The sequence below is a fragment of the Girardinichthys multiradiatus genome, chromosome 7 (assembly GCF_021462225.1).
Source record: "Girardinichthys multiradiatus isolate DD_20200921_A chromosome 7, DD_fGirMul_XY1, whole genome shotgun sequence".
Classification (NCBI taxonomy): Eukaryota; Metazoa; Chordata; class Actinopteri; order Cyprinodontiformes; family Goodeidae; genus Girardinichthys; species Girardinichthys multiradiatus.
Genome location: NC_061800.1, coordinates 10,000,909 through 10,009,994, shown reverse-complemented (window position 1 = coordinate 10,009,994; position 9,086 = coordinate 10,000,909). Strand labels below are relative to the sequence as shown.

General features: G+C 41.3%; 1 long non-coding RNA gene across 1 annotated transcript; it reads left to right on the top strand.

Moving 5' to 3' along the window:
* The first annotated feature begins 6,061 nt into the window (after positions 1-6,061).
* On the top strand, positions 6,062-6,653 carry LOC124871008. Its single transcript, XR_007038925.1, has 3 exons — positions 6,062-6,129; positions 6,212-6,449; positions 6,525-6,653. It is a non-coding gene; the product is annotated as an uncharacterized LOC124871008 (long non-coding RNA).
* Positions 6,654-9,086: the final 2,433 nt, after the last annotated feature.

The following is a 9,086-nucleotide window of genomic DNA, read 5'->3' as shown; positions in this document are numbered from 1 at the left end:
CCATGAGCTTCTCTCGTTGCGTCTTCAAAACTCTCCAAGAAGAGACCCTTTTGAGATGGAAACATTTGGCGGGCCAGTATGTTCAGCTGGAGTTTATCTCTCGGGTTCTTAAACAACACCATATAATTACAGTTCAAACTAATAGTGCGACTGAACTTTCCCTGATGAAAAACATTCTGAGTCAACATCATAACACTCATATTACGATGGTGACGAAACTGGGTAAAGACCTTCATCACGTTTTCATCATCTGAGGCTTGAGCGATAACATCGTCTAGAATAATCAGATGATTCTGATCAGGAGGAAACAGGTTTTCATCTTCAAAAGAATGAGGCAATCCTTCCACAAAGGTAATATGTTTATTCATCTTCTGCAATTCAGCATACATGGGTTGAAAAGATGTGTAAATCCATACAATATTTTCTGGAACAATATCCATGACATGATTACAGTTTTGTAAAATACTTTTTACAAAGAAAGTTTTCCCGCAGCCGCTAGGTCCAACTATCATACATGAGAAAGGTGCTCTAAATCTAGAATCAAAATCAATCTCCTGTAAATCCATGTGACTTTTTATTTTATTTCTTCTTCAACTCTAATAACCGAAAGGCAGAGTTGTCCCGTCAGAAAAAAGACGTCTCTTATCATACACCAGTCGAAACTTTTTAAGAAATGTCGCGTTTGTCAAACGGAATCTCTTTTTATCCCTCCTGATCGTGTGCTGAGGGATTTCAATGACACCCTCACTTGACCCCTGTAAGTAGCCCTCGACCAGCCCTTTGATGCTGTCAAAATTGACCCTCTCGCTGCATTCATGCGTCTGAGTGATGCCTTTAGCACGTATCACTACTTTTTTACGGTTTTTAGTTTGGTATGCATAACTCTTGGGTCCTGTCGATGCAAACTCCGAAATGCTGTCACCATCTAACTCGTCAGTAAGATCACCCAGATAATTCCCCAATTCCAGAGGAGTTTCACCACTTTTTGTCACATAAATCAAACTGTCCGTGTCAATATAAATCAATCTGTCCTGTAACTTCTCCATGCTGCTGAGAAGTTTTAAACGTGCATAAGCGGTGGTGAATGCTGCTATAAACACATTATTTGTCTTACTTGGTGGATATATGACACGTTTGCTGTAGTTCCACTGCACTACACACATTTCAGGGTTGAAAAAATGAAAATAGTTAACCCTGTATTTACTCGAGAACATGAAGCTGAAAAAGTCTTCAGGGTTAGTGATGACTGTGGTCTGAGACAGATCACCTCTTTGCGCAAATTTCCCCCAAAAACTGTTTAAACACAATTTTGCAACCTGCCTTTTGGCAGGATTCATCTCGATTTTCTCAGGGTCTAATTGGATGCCCTGATGCAGTTTGTAGTCGCTTATATACTTTGACTTACTCTCCTGATCCACTGCTTCAGACGGATAGCCTGAAGCCTCCTGCTTACCCTTTAAAAAGCAATGAATGTAACCTTTAAAAATTGTATCACTTCTCTTTTCAAAATGCCACACCTCTGTGATTTTAGCAAGACGATAACTACACTCCAACGCTTTACAGAGTTCTACACTCGCCCAAACTCCCGTCAGAGCTCTTTCTTGATCATTATGCGTGCAGGGACCTGACTGGTAATTTAATTCAGCGCATGTGCGGCAGAGAGTGAACACAAGTTTACCTTGGGATGTTCTGTAAGGTAAAACAGGGAACAACAGGTTACGTGGTGGTTAGACCACAGCTTTGATTATACCGAAGTAGCTGCTGGGGTCATCAAAATCTTTGTAAATGATGGTGGGGTGTCCGAGGGGAAAAACGCAGTTGGCGTTTACATAAGGGTACAGAGATGTGTAATCCACATAGTGTACAGTTTCATCCGGTTCCGCTGTGTACCTCAACTTCATAGGACAGGTGCGTCCACCATACACCGCATCCCGGGGGGATAGCGGTTCGGGTGCATTAACTTTCTCAAGAAAGCTGATCACCCCTGGGTCTGATTTTTTCATTTCAATCCACTCATGCTCCCATATGACTTCGAGACGAAGGCCGTACACAGTTTGTAACACCTTGCTTCTCTCAACAGTGGCTGCGTAAAACTGTTCAAATGCGACCCCTCTCAACGGACACTTGTCATGAGGCGTGTAACACTTTTTACAGCCGTGGAAAAAACAGCCATAAAATTCAAACGCAACTTTGACACCGTTAATCTCTGCATACCCATCCACTGAATATGGCCCGATTTTCTTTTCACCCCTATTTAATGCATGCTCGATAAATATGGCTCTGCTGTCTGCAATCCAGCCGAGCCATTGAATGGACGCGCTAGAGAACGTTTTACTGCTACGTCTGTAGTCCAGAAGTGATGGAATGGCTAAGGTTTGAGGAGGAAGGAAATTGGTTACAAAAACCTTCATGTAGGCTGATGCTATTGTGATACTTTTAAACGGATCCACACTTGTCTCCTTAAAGAACTCGTCTCTGAATTTTAAGCATCCTTGAAAAAGAATTTCAACGTCATTTTTACAATAACGAATAGCTTCTTTCTTAAAGTCAAAGACCTCTTTGCTCGCTTCTCTGTACCAGCTGCTAAACACCTGTTGTTCTTGAAGACTCATGCGTTCTACAGCGTAGCAGGATGGAGGAGGAAAAGCCCTGATGACGTAGTTTGATGAAAGGGTGCACTTAAATTCTCTCTTCTATGTCGACAAATTGCCAGATCTATCTGCCCTTAAGGCAGATAGATTTGACAACTTGGTCTACCTCCCCCCCGCTATATTTGACACCATCCTTCACTTTAAATTGAATGTACTATAGACACTTTCAGCTTTGGGGTTAGGGTGGGGGACAGTCTCCTGTGGGCTCTCGCACACCCTGGCCACAACCCCAATTTTAATGCACTTTAGACATACACATCTGTATTCATCACAACACTTCACATTACTACAGATACACACACAAACACCTCAGAGGTGGGAGGATGTGCTCAGGGGTCACGCCGTGGTCCCCTGGCTCCCATCACGGAGCCTGTGCCAGTTCGGTGGGGAGTAGGTGTGTGGGGATGGCCTAGGTGTCTCCGACGGCAAGGTGTGTCTCTTGCTGAAGTGATTTGCGCAAACTAGTACTGTCTTCGTCAATGAGCCTGGAACATTGCCCTCAAAAGTAAAATGAAGCCACAAATCTCTGTTATCCAACAGCGGGAGAATGTGCATGTGGGTCTTTGCTGCCAACAACAGAACATCTGCCTTTGAGGGTAACCATTGTAAATAAAGGACGTGCAAGGTAAAAGCACCCAGTGAGGCGTGATCCTCTACTGAAAATCAAGTGGGTGGACTTCACAATTATTCAGCTTTTGAAACCGTTGCTGAAATGTGCTATACAATTAAACTTGCCTTGTTTAGAAAATGGGCCAGAGAAAATTCTGGTCAGTCTGACATTATGTGGTAGAGGGTGAAGCTTTCCAGATTAGCTTTTACTCACAGTTTTTAATAATTTCATACTGTTCAATGATACCATAGCAAGAAAAACAAAAGAATGTTTTTTTATGAGGTCACATTTGATTATTTAAAATTATTTTTCATTTTGGCTGTGGTTCGTCCTTCTGGGTGGTTTACCACTACTTCCTCCTGGCTACTACCTGCTCCGTGTCCTTGCCTCTACTTCCCTACTTATTACCTGTTCCATGTCTGTTAACTGACTGCTCCACGTCTGTAACATTGCCTGCATGCATCTGCCTGTAAGTCAGCCAGTTATTATTATTTGTTATAAACATTTCAACTAACCATGCAGCTCTCACACTCTTGTCTGCACTTTGGTCCACCAACAAACCAGCCTAACATGACACTGACAGCACGTCACTGTGGTGTTATAATAACTCGGGCAGGGTGCATTTTCTTTAACACTTAACATGTTACACTGTAAAAGTAAATTGAAAAAAAAACATTGTAACTTCCAAACCTTTCACCAACACTGCAGGGCATAGGGGAATATCCAACTGCCACTGTTTTTGGATTGACTCTGACAGAGTTCAAATACTCTGCCAGTGCTTATATGACACTGGTGATTTTACTGTGTTGGAAAGATGAGTTACACAGACTCGAGAAAGATTACACATGCAACAAAACAATAGAGAGATGAATGAGCTAAGTCACAGTAATCTAAAATAAAATGCTGGAAAATTTGAATATGTTCCACAATACCATCTCTGTCCCTTTCCTTTTTACAAAGAGACTTTCACATGTTCTTCTTTCTGACATTCACAAACTGACCTTTAATTTTAAACTTTAAAAGCTTAGAACTTTCTTTTTTCTATAGGTTCAAAAGAGTTCTAATCTATTCAGAGTGTGACTCTGAAGAATCTTCTGCTGGCTGTGTGAAGTCAGTGAGAGACTGAGAGGTGACGGTTGCCAAAGGTGGAGGAGTCCAGCGTCCCAGAGCTAAACCCGCTGCAAACGTGGCCCCAGCAGAAACAGCAGGTGGTCAAACTTTCAACTTTTAAAGGTTGTTTGAGGTCCAAGCCGATAGGCAACCCAACTGAGGAGGCTAAGGGGATGAATCCTTGAAAGTAATCCTGTGTCTAAATTCAAATAACATTTTCCGGTGGCATTTAATTACTTTACAAAATGATTTTACATTGTACCATTTATATCTGCAAAGCCCATGGTCTACTCTTTTAGGTATAAACCTTTGAGAATCCTTGTTACTCATACATTCCCTGCTGCTTTTAAGTCCCCCAGTTTCAATGAGCTGCCAAATAAAGGTAGAGCAGGCGTTATCATGATTGAAATGCCCTGGCACTGAAATGCAAAGCTTTCAACCCTAAGATCTGAAATTCTACAATATTTCCACCCAGGTGGTATGATTCCCTAGAACTCACAAAAATAAACATGTGTGGGTGTACCAGTTCTCTACACATCAAAAGTCGTGCAACTGTAACCCCCAGTTACAACAGAAAATGAACATTGTTTGTAAAGATCATAGTTTGTATTTTTAAAATGTTCCTACCGAATAATTTAATAACAGGTCAAGTATTTATTTAGTCTTTATTATCTCTGACTAAATTGAGACCAGACTTTGGCTCAGGCAGTTTCATCCTTATATATTATGTTTAAACACAACTATTACTTCCAAAATCACTGGCAAGAAAAAGAGATCTCACTGGAGATGTTTATGCAGCTCAGTGGAGATGATCTGGGAGTTTTTTTTTTCTTTAACGGAACAACGGAGCTTCAGGTTGGGGTCTGCGTCAAACCACGACTGGCGATGTGGAGATGTTGCAGCAGGCATCCCTCTTGACTGGACTGTGGGTCTTCAACAGCACAATGCTGCAGTTCACAATGTTGATCTGACAAAGGATTTCCTCCAGGAGAATAACATCCCTCTTTTAGACACTTGTACACCCTGATCTAAATTCCAATAAAATGTTTAGGTAATAAATGCAATGAACCTTTCCAATTTTGGACTTCAGTTTCAGACCATTTATGTCCTTTATGAGCCCAGCTTCAGCACATGAAACCATTTTCCCACAGCCTGCTGGAGAGCCTTGCATCAGCCATGTCTAACAGATTTTTGATGTGATCAACAATCACAGTGGACTATATACTAATGATTTCATTTTTTAATAACAAGCAACTCTCATCTTTGTCCCTCTTGGTTCTGTTTCTTTTTGCATTTTTAAGCTCTGCATAAAGTGTTTCTATTTAATTTGCAAAGACCTTTGTTGAGATTTGCCGACAACTTCCATCCCCACTAATCAGATCAGGTATGGGTCTGCACTCAAAACATATTGGGGGACGTTTTTGCCAAGCTATTTTCAAATGTGATCTGGGAATCTTCAGCTGCATGACTGTTGCAGTCTGAACACAGTCATAAAAACATAGCTTTGCAGGATGCACTCTGACAAGCTGCTTCTGGAACATACATTACCTTGCAAAAGTCTCAGGAATCTGGGGTGTTTTTTGTTAGTGTAGTTGGTTTGTGTTTCCTGGAACCTTAGGAGGGCATCAAGGAACCAGCTTTGCTGGAGGTTGGACTTGAGCAGGTGTTCAGCTACACACCTGTTTCTCATCAACCATCTGCTGGTGTACATGAGGAGCTGGCTGCCAGTCACTCTTCACTTGAGTGATAACCTATGTGGTAACCAAATCCCTCTGAACTCCAGTGTTAATCTCTGTGTCATTCTTCTCAAGCTAGGCTGCGTATGTTTCCATTTCTCTAGATAACCTCCAGTTCTGATATTGAGATCTTGATCCGAGTACATTCCTGGATCTCAAGTCTCTACACCAGCTGCAATTCAAAGAAAAACCTCCAGTCTTCATTCCATGACTAGCAATCCAAGGCTCCTCATTACCCAACCTCTCAGTGAAACCTGTCCGCCCCCCGACGCTCCCTTCTCCAAAATAGCTGCTCTCTCCACCATCTCCCTCTAGTCCTCCAAACAAGATGACTTCAGACCAGTAAGCCTAACTCTCCTCCTCGTAACATTCTCCCCATTATATATTCCTCTGGTCATATCTACCTCTTTCCCCTAGTGGGTCTGCTGACCTGTTTCCCCAGGAGGTTCCCGGATCAAGACTACCTGCACATATTCATATTCATGGTTTCTCATTAAACTGTTTAAAACTTTCCTGTGGTTTTCTGAGAGCATTCGTGGATCTGGGTCAGACATTTAAACAAAACCATGACAAAAAGTTTTCATGCATCTTGAACTTTTTCACATTTTATATTACAGCCACAAACTTCAGTGTATTTCATTTAATTTTATGTGACAGACCAATGCAAAGTAGTATTTAAAACTGAAGCTGAAGGTTTTCGCAAAACAGAAAACTAAAAATCTGAAGTGTTACATGCTTATGTATTCTGCCACCTTTTTACTCTGTTGCCCCTAAAAAAATTATCCAGTGTAAACAACTGCCTTCAAAAATCACTTAATTAGTAAATCGATAGCACCCGTCTGTTATTTTATCTCAGTGTCAACCCAGCTGTTCTGCTTCTGGCCTCATATGTTTGCTGGAGAACATTAATGAACAAACAGCATCATGAAGACCAAGGAAGAGTATTTTTTTTTTACGTAATTTTTCTTGCGTAATTTGGTAAAAAACAGATTATATAAATATTTGAACTGTAATTTCTTTAAAAAGGCCATCTAATTATATTACATCCACTGTGGTCCACGGTTTGATTCTTTTAGAAATGACACTGTGTGTGTGTGTGTGTGTGTTTCTGAGCGCACAATTGCTCTTGGCTAGTGCTATTTTAAACACAAGACAGATGGATTGGGCTGCACAGGACTGGTTATAAAGATAAATTGGATAGTTGGACAGTTCTTGCTCGAGGCGAAACAGATTAGCTCAATATGACAGCCTCTCCTAACTCTTAAATCAGTGGATCAAGCATAATGTGTTTAATGTTTCAAATTTAGTTCTGTGTGAAGGAAATTATTACTAATTAATCAACGAGTAGAAGTATTATATTGTTAGAAAACTTCATAGTCGGGCCAATGCTTTTCAGCGCTTTTTAAAAAGAACGCAGAAACCTTATTCAGACTCCACACTGTCATGTGATTATTGAATGCTCTTGTTTTATAATTAAGATTAAAATATTTTTAAGATGTTAAAATGATTAAATTGGACCTTTTAGATTTAAAATGTTATTAAACATATTGCCAAGATCACATTTTTTCAAATATAGCTTAATTTTGTAAAATCACAACTATTAGATGTATGGTAGGAAGGTAGACTAAATATGATCCTTGGTATGTGTTAACTACAGAGGTTGGACAATGAAACTGAAACATCTGTCATTTTAGTGTGGGAGGTTTCATGGCTAAATTGAACCAGCCTGGTAGCCAGTCTTCATTGATTGCACATTGCACCAGTAAGAGCAGAGTGTGAAGGTTCAATTAGCAGGGTAAGAGCACAGTTTTGCTCAAAATATTGAAATGCACACAACATTATGGGTGACACACCAGAGTTCAAAAGAGGACAAATTGTTGGTGCACGTCTTGCTGGCGCATCTGTGACCAAGACAGCAAGTCTTTGTGATGTATCAAGAGCCACGGTATCCAGGGTAATGTCAGCATACCATCAAGAAGGACGAACCAAATCCAACAGGATTAACTGTGGACGCAAAAGGAAGCTGTCTGAAAGGGATGTTCGGGTGCTAACCTGGATTACATGCAAAAAACATAAAACCACGGCTGCCCAAATCACAGCAGAATTAAATGTGCACCTCAACTCTCCTGTTTCCACCAGAACTGTCCATCGGGAGCTCCACAAGGTCAATATACACGGCCGGGCTGCTATAAGCAAACCTTTGGTCAATCATGCCAATGCCAAACGTCGGTTTCAATGATGCAAGGAGCGCAAATCTTGGGCTGTGGACAATGTGAAACATGTATTGTTCTCTGATGAGTCCACTTTTACTGTTTTCCCCACATCCGGGAGAGTTACGGTGTGGAGAAGCCCCAAAGAAGCGTACCACCCAGACTGTTGCATGCCCAGAGTGAAGCATGGGGGTGGATCAGTGATGGTTTGGGCTGCCATATCATGGCATTCCCTTGGACCAATACCAGTGCTAGATGGGCACGTCACTGCCAAGGACTACCGAACCATTCTTGAGGACCATGTGCATCCAATGGTTCAAACATTGTATCCTGAAGGCGGTGCCGTGTATCAGGATGACAATGCACCAATACACACAGCAAGACTGGTGAAAGATTGGTTTGATGAACATAAAAGTGAAGTTGAACATCTCCCATGGCCTGCACAGTCACCAGATCTAAATATTATTGAGCCACTTTGGGGTGTTTTGGAGGAGCGAGTCAGGAAATGTTTTCCTCCACTAGTGCCACGTTGAGACCTGGCCACTATCCTGCAGGAAGAATGGCTTAAAAGCCCTCTGACCACTATGCAGAACTTGTTTATGTTATTCCCAAGATGAATTGACGCTGTATTGGCTGCAAAAGGAGGCCCTACACCATACTAATAAATTATTGTGGTCTAAAACCAGGTGTTTCAGTTTCATTGTCCAACCCCTGTATGTATCAGTGGGCACCTGTTGTAAATATGAATTTGAGAATATTATTTAATATT